Below are 14,185 nucleotides of genomic sequence, written 5' to 3' on the forward strand. Positions count from 1 at the left end.
TCCAAAATTAATTTTTTAATTGAATTTTAATAGAAATTTGGGGATTTTCTTTGTAGATAATTATGATATCAGTGAGCAGACAGTGTTATTTCTCTTTTTCCAGTTTGTGCCTTTTTCTTTCCTTTTCATAATATATGGTAAAACATAGGATCCCTACCATGATGTTGAATAAGGAACATGAGACCAGTGTAAATCTTTTTTCTTCTCACCTTACCCTAGTGGCATATGAGATTAGCTGTAGTCTTTTGTTTTTACTGTTTTGTTTTAGAAGATGCTTTTTATCAGGTTAGAGAAACTGTCCTCTCTTCTTAGTTTAACAAGAATTTTTATAATGAATGGATATTGAATTTTGCCAATTTTTGTTTATATCTATTAAGTAGATCCTCTATTTTTTTTCTCATTCTGTTTGTTGAAATGGTGAATTATATTTGTTAATTATGTTTCTATCTTTTTGGTTCTGAATGCTAAAATCAAGCTTGTATTCCTAAAATCACCACTTAAGCTGATGTATTATCCTTTTCATTTATTGCTGCTTTAGAATTCCTAACATCTTGTTGAGATAATTTGCATCTGTGTTCATAAGGAATATTTTACTGTAGATTTTTCTTGTTATGCCTTTGTATGTTTTTGGTATCAAAGCAATAATGACCAGATAAAATAAGTTGGGAAGTGCTTCAACTTATGATGTTTTCTGGAACCCTTTATATAAAATCAATTTAATTTTTTCCTTAAATATTTGCAAGAACATCATTGATGTTATCTGGCCTGATTTTGTTGGGTTTTGATTTTAGGTTTTTTAGTTTTTGTGATCTTTTTTGAGTAAGACTTTTAACAACAAATTCAATTATTTAATAGATATAGATTATCTATTCTAGATGAATTTTGATAACTTTTTTCAATGAATTTATCAATTATGTCTAACATGTCAAATTTTCTGACATGGAATTGTTTAAAATATTGCCAAATTTATCTTTTAAGATTTTAAGGGTTAATGATGATGTATAGTCTTTTATTCTGTATGTTGGAAATATATATCTCTATTTCTTTGTAAGTCTGGCTTAATTTTTGTTATTTTGTTTTGGGTTTATTTGTTTGTTTGTTTGTTTTAGGAAGATAGCAGAGGAGTAGGGGACCCTAGCTTTGTCTGGTCCCTGAAATTCAGCGAGATAGCTATCAAATCATTCTGAACACCTGTGAAGTCAACTGGAGATTGAAGAAAAGAATTGCTGTAATTCTACAGATAGAAAGGTGACCACTTTTTGCAATGTAGGAAATACAGAGAAGTGAATCTGAGGCAAAATATCAGAAGATAAACCAAAGGGGGAGGGAGCCTCCATCAGCCAGCTCCGGAAAGTAATGAAGAGTGGCACGAGTGCATGCCATAGGAGTCTGCAGAATTTGGAGACTCTAAATGTGGTCACATACCTGAGATAGAAATGCTTAGTCACCTGCTGGGTGAATACAGAGTGTAGACAGAAACCAGGGAGACAAAAACGATTGCTTTTCTGTGAGGGTTCATTAGAGAGTAGGGGTGCGAATTTTTAGCTCCAATGCTGGAGATCAGGGCACAGCCATTTTCATCCTCTAAAGTGGTATGGAGACACTTCAGGGACAAAAGCCACATAGAGCAATCAGATCTGCTTACAGTGAGCACAATCCCCTGGAAAGAGGCTGTGCAGTTCTGCCCAGAGCAAAGTCATCTGAAAACCAGAACAAAAGGCTCCTCTCCCAGAAGACCAGCAGGAACATCCAGCTAATACCAAGTTTACTCATCTCACAGAACTGCAAAATTCTGGCATTAGAGGAAAATAGTATATAGAATTTGAAGTTTTTTCCTCATGATTCCTCAATCTTTCAATTTAAAATTTCTTTTTTTTCTTTTTTTCCTGTTCAACAAGTTTGGTATTTTATCAACTCTTTTTAAAGTTTTTTTTCAATTTTTATTTTAATATTTACTATATATATATATATATATATATATATATAGAGAGAGAGAGAGAGAGAGAGAGAGAGAGTATTCATTTTTGGCTTTCTTTCATTGCACTCAATTTTATTTTTGTATTTATGTAAGGCTTTCTTTCTTTACAGTTTTGGTGTCTAGTTTCTTCTAACAAACAAACCAAAAAACACACAGGACTTAGTGTATTATTCTGTTCTGTCCACCTATTTAATTATATTCTCTTCTTTTTTCCTTTTTTTTTTCTTTTTGGATTCTGACCTTTTCTGATTTTTTTTCATGTATATTTTGCTGGGGTCATGGTTGCTATTTTTGTATTTTGTTCTCTTATTCATCTATTCTTTTCTGGATGAAATGACAACATGGAAAAATACCCCAGGAGAAAAGAAAAGTGGCCATGCTCACTGTCAGAGACTTAATAAATATGGATATAAGTAAGATATTGAAGCTAGGATTCAGAACAAAGATTATAAGATACTCGCTGGCTTGAAAAAAAGCATAGAAGACACTAGAGAATCACGTTCTGGAGAAATAAAATAACTAAAATCTAATCAGGTCAAAATAAAAAAGGATATTACTCAGATGCAATAAAAAATTGAGGCTCTAACTCCTGGTATAAATGAGACAGAAGAGAGAATAAGTGCTATTGAAGATAAAATCATGGAGAACAAAGAAAATGAAAAATAAGAGAGATAAACAACTACTGGATCAAAAGGGGAGGATTTGAGATATCAATGTTACTATAAAGTGAAACAGTATTAGAATAATTGAGTCCCCAGAGGAAGAAGAAAGAGAAAGAGAAGGCAGAAGGTATATTTGAGTAAATTATACCTGAGAACTTCCCAATCTGGAGAAGAAAACAGATATTCAAATCTGGGAGGCACTCTCTCAAATCAGAGAACCCCTCTCAAAATCAAAAAAATCAGTCAACACCTTAACATAAAATTGTGAAGCTTCAGACTTCAGAGACAAAGAGAAAATTCTGAAAGGAGCTCAGGACAAGAGGTCCTTAACCTACAAGAAACATAAGGTTGGCAGCAGATCTATCCACAGAGACCTGGCAATCCAATGAGAAAAATATGCAACAAAGAATACTTTATCCAGCATGGTTGTCATTCAGAATAGAAAAGATAGAGAGCTTCCAGGACAAACAGAAACTGATAGAATTTTTGATCACTAAACCAACCCTGCAAGAAATATTAAAGGAGGTCCTTTAAGTAAAGAGAGATTCCAAAAGTAACATGGGCCAGAAAGAACAGAGACAATATAAGGAAACAGTAACTTTACAGGTAATAAAAATTCATATCTTTCAATAGGTATTCTGAATGTAAGTGGGCTACATGCTCCAATCAAAAGACACAGGGTATCAGATTGCATAAAAAAGCAAGACCATCAATATGCTATCTACAAGAGACTCTTTTGAGACACCAAAACACCTCCAGATTGAAAGTGAAGGGGGTAGAGAGCAATCTATCATTCTTATGGACATCAAAAGAAAGCTGGAGTAGCAATCCTTATATCAGACAGAATAGATTTTAAACCAAAGATTGTAATGAGAGATGAAGAAGGTCATTGTATCATAATTAAAGGGTCTAACCAATGAGATCTAATATTCGTAAATATTTATGCCCTTAACATGGGCGCATTCAAATATATAAGGCAATTAATAACAAAATTGAAGAAATACATTGAAAAATAATACAATAATAGTAGGGGACTTTAAAACACTACTTACTGCAATGGACAGATGATCTAAGCAGAAGATCCAACAAGGAAACAAGGGCTTTGAATGACACAATGGATCAGATGGACTTCATAGATACATTCAGAGCATTCCTTCCTAAAGCAACAGAATATACAATCTTTTCGAGTGTACATGGAACACTCTCCAGAATAGATCACATACTGGGTTAAAAATCAGGTCTCAACTGGTACCAAAAAATTGGAATTATTTCCTGCATATTTTCAGACTACAGTGCTTTAAAACTTGAACTGAATCAGAAGAGTAAATTTTGAAGGAAAACAAATGCATGGAGGTTAAAGAGCATTCTATTAAAGAATAAATGGGTCAACCAGGAAATTAAAGAATTTAAAAAATTCATGGAAAAAAATGAAAATGAAAACGCAACCTTTCAAAACCTTTGGGATGCAGGAAAGATGGTATTAAGAGGGAAGTACATAGCATTACAAGCCTTTCTCAAGAAACAAGAAAAGTCTCAATACATAACCTAATCTTACATCTAAATGAGCTGGAAGAAGAATAGCAAATAAAACCTAAAAACAGCAGGAGAAAAGAATTAATAGAGATTAAAACAAAAATCAGTGAAACAGAAACCAAAAGAACAGTAGAACAGATCAATGAAACTAGTGGCTAGTCCTTTGAAAGAATTAATAAGATCAATAAACCCCAAGTCAGACTTACCAAGAAGAAAAGAGAAAGAACACACATTAATAAAATCATGAATGAAAAAAAGGAGCTATCACAACCAACACTGAAGAAATACAAATATTTATAAGAACATATTAGGTGCAAATATATGCTAACAAATTAAGAAATAGATGCATTCCTCGAAACATATAAACTACCAAAATTGAAACAGGAAGAAACAGAAAACCTGAACAGATCCATAACTGGTAAAAAATTGAAGCAGTAATAAAAAATCTTCCAACAAACAAAAGCCCAGGGACAGATTTATTTCCAGGGAGATGGGAAGAATGTTCCTCCTACAAACATTTAAAGAATAATTAATACCTACTTCTGAAGATGTTTCAAAGAAATAGAAGTGGAAAGAAAACTCCAAACTCTATGAGACCAGGATTGCCTTAATCCACAAACCAGACAAAGACTCTACCAAAAAGGAGAATTAAAGACCAATATCCCTGATGAACACAGAGGCAAAAATTCTCGCCAAGATCCTAGCCAATAGGATCCAACAATACGTTGAAAGGATTATTCACCATGACCATGTGGTATTTATTTCCAGGCTGCCAGGGTAGTTCAGCATCCACAAATCAATGTGATACACGACATCAATAAAAGAAAGGACAAGAACCATATGATCCTCTCAATAGATGCATAAAAAAAAAAAAAAATTGACGAAGAACAGCATCCTCTCATGATTTAAACTCTTTACAGGATAGGGATAGAGGGAACATTTCTCAATACCATATATGCCATATACAAAAAGCCAACAGCAAATATCAATCTCAAAGGAGAAAAACTGACACCTTTTCCTTAAGATCAGGAACATGGCAGGGATGTCCACTCTCATCACCTTTTTTCAACATAGTACTAGAAGCCCTAACTTCAGCAATCAGACAACAAAAATAAATGAAAGGCAACTAAATAGGCAAAGAAGTCAAACATTCAGTCTTCACAGATGGCATGATACTTTATGTGGAAAACCCGGAAGAGTCTATCCCCAAATTGCTAGAACACATACAGGAATTCAGCAAATTGGCAGAATATAAAAATCAATGCACAGAAATAAGTTGCATTTCTATACACTAACCATGAGACAGAAGAAAGAGAAATTAAGGACTCGATCCCATTTACAATTGCACCCAAAACCTTAAGATACCTAGGAATAAACCTAAACAAAGAGGTAAAGGACCTGTACCCTGAAAACTATAGCACATTCATGAAAGAAATTGAGGAAGACACAAAGAAATGGAAAAAGGTTCTATGCTCATGGATTGGAAGAACAAATATTGTCAAAATACCTATGCTTCTTAGAACAATCTAAACATTCAATGAAATCCCTATCAAAATACCAACAACATTTTCACAGACTGGAACAAATAATCATAAAACTTCTATGGAACCAGAAAAGACCCTGAAAACCCAAAGGAAAGTTGGAAAAGAAAACCAAGTCAGTGGCATCATAATCCCAGACTTCAAACTATATTACACAGCTCTAATCAGAAAGACAGTATGGTACTGACCCAAAAACAGACACAGATCAATTGAAAAGAATCCAGAATCCAGGAATGAACCCTCAACTTTATGGTTAACTACTCTTCAACAAAGCAGGAAAGAATATCCAATGGAAAAAAAGATAATATCTTCAACAAATGGTGCTGGGAAAATTTGACAGCCACATGCGGAAGAATGAAACTGGACCATTTTCTCACATCGTACATAAAAATAGACTCAAAATGGATGAAAGACTTACATGTGAGAGAGGAATCCATCAAAATATAAAAGAACTCAGGCAGCACCCTCTTTGACCCCAGCTGCAGCAACTTCTGACTGGACACATCTCCAAAGGCAAGTAAAACAAAGGCCAAAATGACCTATAGGGACTTCATCAAAATAAAGTTTTTGCACAGCAAAGATATATGCAAATGACATATCAGATAAAGGGTAAGTATCTAAAATCTATAAAGAACTTATCAAATTCAACACCCAAAAAATTAAAAAACCCAGTCAAGAAACAGGCAGAAGACATGAACTGATATTTCTCCAAAGAAGACATACAAATGGCCAACAGACAGATGAAAAATGCTCAACATCATGTATCATCAGAGAAATACAAATCAAAACCACAATGAGATACCCCCTTGCATCAGTCAGAATGACTAAAGTGAACAACTCAGGAAACCACAGATATTGGCAAGGATGTGGAAAAAGAGGAACCCTTTTACACTGTTGATGGGGATGTAAGCTGGTATAGCCTCTCTGGAAAACAGTCTGGAGATTTCTCAAAGAATTAAAAATAGAGCAATTGTACTACTAGATGTTAACCCCAAAGGGACAAATGCAGTGATCTGAAGGGCCACCTGCATCCCAGTGTTTATAGTTTATAGCAGCAATGTTCACAATATTGTCTATTTCTTCTTTCAGTTCTATCAGTTTTTGCTTAAGGAATATTGAAACTCTACTGTTAGGGACATATACATTTTGTGTCTTCTTGGAAAAGTGACCTTCTTATTCTATATAATATCTCTTTTTTTTAAATTCCTGCTAATATTGCTTCTTCTGAAGTCTAGTTTGACTAATAATAATATAGCTACTATAATTTTCTGTTAATTAGTGCTTTGAAGGTATACCTCTTTCCAACATTTTACTTTATATGTATCTACAGCTTTGTATTAAAAGTTGCTTTTGTGTATTGGAGGGAGTAGTATACTGCTGAGTCTTGCCTCTTCATTCCAATCTGGCAATCTCCATCTTTTAGCTGTTATGTTTATGTCATTTATATTTAATGCAACTTTTTAATGTGACTAGATTTAAATTTACAATCCTAATATTTGTTTTCTATTCTGTTTATTTTCCTCTTTATTCCTTGTGTCTACCTATATACATGCTTTGGGATTAATTTAGTTTGTTTTATGATATCATGCTAGCTCCAATAGTGACAATTTTTATAACTATCCTTAATTTTTATTTTCAATTGCTCTTGTGTTTACAGTATTTATCTTTAATTAGTTTCACTTCAAATGATGTTATATCATACCAAGTATAATATGAAGACGCATACTTACAATGGTATACTTCTAATTCCTCTTTCTTATGTTATTACTGTCATGCAGTTTACTTTTATATATTCTATAAACCTATATTATTACCATTTTTATTTTAGACATTTGATTATTTTTAAAGTTCTTTAAAATTCCCCGTGCCTGTTTTTCCCAAGGTTTTTATACTCTCACAGCCACTTCCACTCATCCTTGAACACTTCACTAAAAATTATACCTGAATTTTTACCTACCTGTATGACACCCAGAATCTCTTCCTAAACTCTACCAAACATGAGTCAAAGCTCATTCCCCAAACTCTCTTGGAGTTTCTCTTTCTTTAGATTTCAGACTGCTTATTTACTCTGCATCCTATCTATGATGGGTTTATAAAAAGTTAAGGCTTTATAGCTTCTCCTTTTTCTCTTATTAGATTGGTAGCAATGCTCTTTTTGCTTTTTTCTACATCCTTTGTAGAAGCAGATACCTACAACTGAAATTTTAAAAAACAGATGTTGCCAACAAAGAAAGCATTAATTTTGAGTTTATTACTTAGTGCATTAGTGTATACACTGTAGATGAAATGAGTTAGTTTGTTAGTTAAGTCATAATTGTATTTCATGGAATATTTTATTTTAAACTGTTGTATAGTTTTGTCATTTATTTTTCTGTGTTCTATAATTTTAATAAGTCATTCATTTGATAGATGTTATTGAAGTGAATTGTCAGCACGATATAAACATATATAGAGTAAATCTATTTCAAATGTTTATTCAACAAATAATTATTCAAGCCTACAATTGAAAGTTAGGGTTTTGATGTGATATTGTTTAAACCCCTTCTCCTGATAGCCAGCAATACTTTTTAGGTTGTGTATTCAAAATATAGAATATATTTGCTGATACTAGTGACATATTACAAAGAAAAATAATCAAGACACTTGAATAGACTATTATTTACAAGAAGAAAATAAACTAAACCATATATATTAGAAAGTGAATGTGAGACACAGAGCAATAATACACAATACATATAATAAATATTTTCAAGGATATAAGGATTAATATTAGTATCCAAGAACCAACAGGAAGAGATTATATGCCAATTTTAGAGCAACAGTTGAAAATGAAAGGAATTTTGAGCGATTCATTAACAAGTATGTGCAAGGGCTCTAGCTAGGTCTAAAGAGACTGGAATAGTCTATTAGCATAAACTTTTAAAACAGACCAGCAAAAATTTCTTTGTAGGACATAGCTCCACATTGAGAAGAAATTAATGAGAATAAAATTTTACAAATAAGTAAAACAGATAATATAGAAGGAAAGAAAAGAGAGAAAGTGAAGGAGCATACCAATGCTAGGGAATCTCAGAAATCAAATCATCAAATATTTTTTAAAACTACATAAAAACAACAGAAAGCAAAGCTCTATTAAGTTATAAAAGCTATCCTGAACTGGCTTCCTTTTAAACATCCAGAAAAATCAATTTCACATAACAATGAGCAACGGGAAAGGGTTATGGTTCAAAAGCCATAAAATGCTATTATAAGGAAAAAGAGAATAAGTAGCAAAATAGGATACCCAAAGAAAATATAAGCATACCATAAAGATAGGAATACAAAGCTATGTTTAAAAATTGATGACTTTATAATGATTCTATAAAAGAAAAAGTATCATTTTTCATTTTTGAGATGAACAATTTATTATTTTGAGAATTCACAAGTACAGGGAAAATATTTTTATTGTCTTTACTAGATGCACTGTACCACTGGGTAACAAAATACTGGAAGAAGAAACATATTTCTTTCTAGAACTATTCCATCTAATAATTGAAAATCAATGATAAAGTATTGCCATTTTTCCAGCTCACTCTAAATACACATATCTAGGTATTAAACAGAAACAGGTGTTAACATCATAAAGAGTGAGACAACGAGATATGATGTGCCCCCTGAAAAAAGAACACAACACCATCTAGACTGCCAGAATCAAAGGGACTTTGATTCTGAATCCATCTTCTCATTGTCAGGAAATACAGAGGAGAGAAAAACATATAGTCACCAAAAGCTGGACTTTGGGAAACTCTACAAGTCAAATAGCCTGGGTTCTTCAAACTAACAGTAAAGAAAAGAAAGGAATTGAAGAGGATTTTCAGAATAATGGAAACTCAAAAGGAAATCATCAAAAAGGGTGGATTAAAGACTACTATCCAGGGATGTAGTAAACTATGAAGAAACATAAGAAATGATTAACAGAAACTTCAAAAGATTGTATAATTTGGAAGAGGAAAGGGCAGTTGTGATTACAAGTTGTACATGGATGACTCTTTAGGATCTATACTAGGCAAATACTTACATTACAGACACACCACTACTAAAATTTGTAAGGATGTCTAAGAAAAGATGTTCTGGTATATTACAAGTAACTCAAGTCTACAGCAGCTTTACTATGTGGTAGTTTAGAGATTGGACTGTGGAGTCTGAGTACTGTCTAGGTTCAAATCCCATCTATAGTCTGGCAGCAGAATTGTGGATAAATTTATATGTAAAGTGGAGATAGTCTCCCTCACAGGTTTGTCATGACAATTAAACTAAATGTTGTAAAGAATTTTAGTTTTATGTTTTGTAAATGAGATAGTCGTGGAATATTTGCAATATTATTCAGAAATGAATGTACATATTTGTATTGTCATTCCCCCACTCTCAATATTTAATATAGGTAAAACTCCAGAAGTAAGATTTAAGCTTTATAAGTTGATATTTGAAATGTAAAATATAAGAATTCAACTGAAATGCAAATATTCATTGATTGAACTAAATCCATAAAGCATGATATGTCTGTTAGGTGAAGTGGCAAATACTGCTCAGATACTATTGAGTCTTTTAGGCTCTGTTAGCTTCATTACTAATCTTTGTTCAATATCTTTATTGTCAGGTGTTTATTTAATCTCTATCTCATTCTCTCTTTCTGTCTCTGTCTCTCTCTGCCCTTCTCTCTCTCCATACGACACTTACTTGAAAAGTTTTTAAGAAACTTTTTAGGAAAGGCAAGCTTTTATGCTGACTCTTATGATTAGTTGGGTCAAATAACTATGCAATATTTTGGAATTTCATGGAACATTACTGTGAAGGCCATGCTGAATAAACAAAGGGCCAAGCTTGATTAAACTCACTGTCTTCTAGATGAAATTAAATTTTGCATAGTTCTTTTCAGATTAAATTTGGGGATCATTTTTATATCAGCTTTGTAAAAAATTGCCACATGTTTGGCTATCATTTCAGTAAATGGTTCATGCTTTTCAAATAGTAGTTCCAAAATAGGTTTCATATTTATGGTAATTGCTCTTTGAGATTCAAATGTTTAAAGTTAACGTGTTTTACCTTACTATCTTTGGAAATATTAATTGCATCCCAGCCTCCTGAAAGATAAGCGCTTAACTGTTAGTTTCATATGTTTTAAATGATTTTTCAAAGGTAAAATTTTAATGTCAAAAACTTTAGGGATTTTTGTACTTTGGTACAATTTCTTTACTCTGTCACAAGTGGTTAAAATACACACCCTCATAAAGAACTATTACTTTAACATTTTATCCTCTTTAAAATATGTTCCTTTCTGATTACAAAAGTCAAAGTTCTTAAAATTCAAGTTCACAGAAATCAATAATGTTCAGAGGTAATGTCTCCTATAAATTCAATCTTCAGAGATAATCACTGTCAACATTTTGCTCAAAAATGTCTTTTGTATACCAACTCATATATGGATATGTTTGTGTGTATATATATATAGACATACACATACACATACATATATACACACATATATATATACAGCTTAAGTGTAATCATACTATTCATAATTTATCCACCTTTGTAGACTAAGGAAAGATTGTCTCCATATAGTTAATGCAGCTTTTAACACTTGATAAAGAAATTTGAAACAAAGTTAAACATTTTCAGAGAGGCCAACACCTATAAAGCACTTATTCATATGAGCCAATAGCAAATTTTTTAAAAAAATTAATGGAATGTCTCATGTTTCATATTTTTGAAAGCTTATCAATTGGAAATATTAATAATATCCAGTCCCAGATGATACCACAGAGCAGAGCAAATCTTGTCACCCCAGAACACTCATATCCAAATTGACAGCTAAAGGAGAAACAAACATTTGTCTTAAAAAGTCCCTGTTTTCAGGTCTTTTTTACAGAAGCTTAGTGTCTAGTTTAACTAACACCAGAACCACTAAATGCTAAAAGCTTCTCCATAATATATCCAAACATTTTTATGCCATTTCTTTTTAGACAAATAATTATGAAAAAAAGGAGATATGGGAATATATTCATTCAAATTATTCAATAATAGACATTTTTTATCAACTGGGTGATGAGAACCACAGGACTGAGCAAAAACACTACATTCTGATCTCGTATGCATTATTTTTAAGAGAAATAGTTGCTCATCAAAAAGCACAAATAGGGGGATGCCTGGGTGGCTGAGTGGGTTAAGTGTCTGCCTTTGGTTCAGGTCATGATCCAGCCCTGGGTTGGGTTCCCTGCTCAGCAAGAAGCCTGCTTCTCCCTCTGCCCCTCCCCAACTCATGCGTGTGCATGCTTGCTTTCTTTTTCTCGCTCTCTCTCTCTGACAAACAAATAAATATTTTTTTTAAATTTTTTAATTATTATTATTATTTTTTTAAACACAAATAGTGGTGCCTGGATCGCTTATCCAATTAAGCATCTACCTTCAGCTCAGGTCAGGATCCCAGGGTCCATGGATCAAGCCCCAAATCAGGCTCCTTACTCAGCAGGGAGTCTGTTTCTCCCTCTCCTTATGTCCCTCCCCTTGCTCATGCTCACTCTCTCTCTTAGGTAACTAAATAAAATCTCTCTTTTTTTTTTTAAAGCATAAATAAATATAAAGAATTACCAGTGATAATAGTTTCAATGTTAGGTACTTGTTATTACAGAGAAAATAAAAGGATTAGCCTCAATCACAAATATTTATTACCTAATAGCTAATAGCTGCATAAAAAGAATAGCAAGGGGTACCTGAGAGACTTAGTCGGTTGAGTCTCTAACTCTTGGTTTCAGGTCAGGTCATGATCTTGGGGTGGTGAAACTGAGCCCCTGGTTGGGCTCCCTTCTCAACTGCAGTCTTCTTCCCCTCTCTCTCTCCCTCTGCCCTCCCCCTCTTCATACTCTCTCTCTCAAATAAGTAAATAAATCTAAAAAGAAAAATAAAAAAGAGTAGTGATAATACAAGGTACTTGCTTTTCATTACCCCAGAATATGAGAGAGGAAATAAATCGTAAAAAATATAATCATCAGTTAAGGCGGTATGTTGGTACTACATAAGCACTAAGAGATGAATGAGTGTGTCATAGGCATGATAAAACCTATTCAATGGTTTTCTAATGTATGCAAAACAATAGACTGCCTTGCAATGTGTGCTCCTCCTAATACAAAACATCTACGTCTGAGCTATGAGAAAAATACACTGCAATTGTGTGGAGCTGCACATATTCATTTTTTTTCACATAAGCACTGATTATGAGTCTTACTGACTAGTGGTTTCAATCATGATTTGAAATGATTTGATTTAAATTATATCTTTCCTAGAGAAGGTTTGTCCAAACACAGAGAGAAAATCTTCTCCTAAAGTCTTCCAGGTTTTAAATCAATCAGTAAATGGAATTTTAACAGAGGTAACCGCATAACTTACATTTCCAAGTTCCAACTTATTATTGTAAAGAAATCGCTGAATCCTCAGGATGAGTTCAACCAAAGCTTGTCAGAGTTCACGCTCAGGTTTGTTAACCTTTGGGGGAGAATCTTATGTGAATATAGAATGCATTGGAAAACAAAGAAAGACCTTTCCAAGCCTCATGATTCAATAGTTAAGGTTTGGATTTTAGAATGTGGTAAATTTGTGTTAGTGGCTTTAAAACTCTTGTCCTTCCTTCCAGAGATCAGGACAGCTGGGACATAATAAAATTATGGAAAATAAATGTTATGTATACATATATATATATATAATTTAATGGTTTCAAGAATGGTTTTGTTGATATGTAGTGTTGAAAAGTTGGTTTAATTATGACTTCTCAATTTTCAGATGTAAGTTGTACACCCCCAGATTTATATGTTAAATCCAAATCCCCAGTGGGATGATATTGGGAGGCGGGGCCTCTGGGACTAGATTAGGTCATGAGGGTGAAGTCCTCATGAATGAGATTAGCGCATTAGAAAAGAGAACCCAGAGAGCTCCCTTGCTCCTTCCACCATGTGAGGACACAGCGAGAAGCATTTAGAGCCAGGAAACCATCTCCCCAGACATGGAATTTCCAGAACCTTGATCTCGGACCTCCTCGCCTCCACAGTATGAGAAATAAATGTTTGCTCTTTAAGCCACCCAGGATATATCACACTAAACAAAACTAAGCTGCATGAAAAGAGGGAGAATGACTGTTTTTCTCCCCGTCAGCCTCTGAATCTCAAAGCCATTTTTGTGGCATACCTGTTTACGGAAAATTTCAGTCATCCACATAAGGTATCATTGAAGAATGTGCATTTCCAAGCAGTCCTGGGAATTTCTGAAATACAGCAGGCATACTTACCACAAAGTTACACTGGTAAGTTTAATTTGAAAAAGAAAATACTTTATGTCACATACCCCAAGATTGTGACTAAATTATAGATACTGTTAAATTGTAGGTGGTTTTAAGTTGGATTTTATTCCCTTTTTGGACCTGTGAGGTCTTGGTTGCCTATCTG

This window comes from Mustela nigripes, chromosome 2 (genome assembly GCF_022355385.1).
Source record: "Mustela nigripes isolate SB6536 chromosome 2, MUSNIG.SB6536, whole genome shotgun sequence".
In the NCBI taxonomy this organism is placed as follows: domain Eukaryota; kingdom Metazoa; phylum Chordata; class Mammalia; order Carnivora; family Mustelidae; genus Mustela; species Mustela nigripes.